The sequence below is a fragment of the Myotis brandtii genome, unplaced genomic scaffold, assembly GCF_000412655.1.
Source record: "Myotis brandtii unplaced genomic scaffold, ASM41265v1 scaffold125, whole genome shotgun sequence".
Lineage (NCBI taxonomy): Eukaryota > Metazoa > Chordata > Mammalia > Chiroptera > Vespertilionidae > Myotis > Myotis brandtii.
Window position 1 is genome coordinate 8,766,358 of NW_005354385.1, and position 2,425 is coordinate 8,768,782.

Sequence of the window (2,425 nt, forward strand, 5' to 3'; positions counted from 1 at the left end):
ATAAAAACTAGAGGCCCGGTCCATGAAATATGTGCACCAGAGGGGGTTGTCCCTCAGCCCAGCCTGCACCCTCTCTAATCTGGGACCCTTCGGGGGATGTCTGACTGCCAGGGATTGGGCCTAAACTGGCAGTTGGACATCTCTCTCACAATCCGGGACTGATGGCTCACCACTCTCCTGCCTGACTAATTGCCCCTAACCACTTCTGCCTGCAAGCCTGACTACCCCCTAACCACTCCCCTGCCAGCCTGATTGATGCCTAACTGCTCCCATGCCGGCCCAGTTGCCCACAACTGCCCTCCCATGCCAGCATGGTCACCCCTAACTGCCATCCCCTGATGGCCTGGTCCGCCCCTTCAACTGCCTTCCCTCTCCTGCAGGCCTGTTCACCCCCAACTGCCCTCCCCTGCTGACCTGATTGCCCACAACTGCCCTCCCCTGCCAGCCATCTTATGGCGGCCATCTTGTGATGACATTGGGGCGGCCATCTTGTGACCACATCGTGGTGGCCATCTTGTGTGAGGGCATGATGGTCAATTTGCATATTACTGCTTTATTATATAGGATAATACAAATATACATACACATATATTTTATATAACACACAAATACTTTTAATTTCTAAGTGCAGTTATACAAAAATTAGGGTTAATGGCAAAAGAACATTATTTGAAATATGTTCTTGGTCTTTAGTGGGAGGAAAGCTGATCATCAGTACTGACAGAAAAACTTTTCTATCTGCAGTGGTTGCAAAATGGAGCTAAGAGAAAATGTGAGCAAGAAACAAAACTGTTGGGATAAACAATAATAAATAGAGAGGCTAGAAGAGTTAGGAAATATGCCAAATCCCTGGAAGTTTACAATGAAAAAAGAACATCATCTGAGAATTCCTTGCATTATCTGCCCTCTAATAAAGAGAGAATTAATATGTATTTTTTTATGTGTCAGTGAATGGCTTACTCTTTGTAGTTTGACTCAAAGTAATTCTGTTGGTAAAATTACCACAATATGTTTTTATTACATAAATGTATTTTAAAGGCAGTAGTTCAGTTGAATGAGTTGAGTAGAACTATTTCCAATGCTTAGTGCATTGTTCAAATCCAGCATGATGAAAATATTATAATGAAACATCAATAAATATAAGCTGAAATTTTAATTTAATTAACATTCTAGGATAAAAGTAAACAGATTAAGCAATAAACTATTGTTCACTCCAGAACAAAATAAATATTTATTCAGCCCCTGTGACATATCAGTGACTTTAATGGTTGAACTTATGTCAACCTTGCTTCTTGGGTAAGCCATCAAGCCAACTCTGCAGTACTCTCTCTTTCCTTTCTAAGGATATATAAAGGAGCCCTGCTTAGATAGATATGCATCAGATGGGGAGACCAAAGGTCTCAGAGACTGGTGATTGATCAGGAAGGACTTTCAACTGAAGGTAGGCGTGTGGAAAACCCAGAGCTGAGAATACACTGAATCCTGAAGAGATATCAAGTACATGATTAGGGAAACTTGAGTTCAGTTTTCCCATCCAGGGTACCATATAAGGGCTTTGGTGACAACATCTAAAGTCACATGTACTAAGTCACCTAAGAGCAGGACTTTATTCATATTTGTCTTGTTCACCACTGAATAGCAAGGGACTGACATATAGTCTATTCTCACACATCTTTGTTCATGGAGTGATTGAAAACTGGGAGGACAATGGAATAAATTAAAAAATAAGAACATGGCTGAAAGCAGTGAAGGCAAGATGCTCCTTTGAATTGAGTGCCTGGCTGTAGGTGCTTTAGTTGGTGGTAGGCTTCTTGCTGTTTGTTAAGAACCCTCTACTTAAAAACAAAGTATGCCATTGGGCAACGATATTTTGTCCAGTGCAAGTTACATTCCTGGGATGTTGTTATGAGGAGTGGGAAAGAGACATTCATTTTCATTTGCCCTAGGTATCAAAGTCACTATCCTGTCTTCTTAACGGTCCTAAATGCATGCTTGTATAACCATAGGAAAATGGAATCATTCTGAGAATAAACTTATTTGTACTTTATGACCACTTAGGCCAGTGATGGCGAACCTTTTGAGCTCAGCGTGTCAAAATTTTGAAAAACCCTAACTTAACTCTGGTGCTGTGTCACATATAGAAATATTCATGATTTTTTTTGATATTTGCAACCATAGTAAAAAAAAGATTTATATTTTTGATATTTATTTTATATATTTAAATGCCATTTAACAAAGAAAAATCAACCAAAAATATGTATAGAATGAGCAAAAACAGAAAAGCAATGTACATTTAGGAAAAATAATAATAAAAACAATGATAATCAAATGGTACGAAAACTAGAAATTAGTGACATTTTTGGTGCTGAAGTTTGTCTGCTAATTCTTTGATTGCAGGTTCATACTTGGTGCACTTCAAGGCCAA

At 39.3% G+C, this 2,425-nt stretch overlaps 1 pseudogene; it reads right to left on the bottom strand.

Annotated features, from left to right (window-relative positions):
- Positions 1-1,431: 1,431 nt before the first annotated feature.
- LOC102263155 overlaps positions 1,432-2,425 on the bottom strand; it is a 4,447-nt pseudogene continuing 3,453 nt past the window's right edge.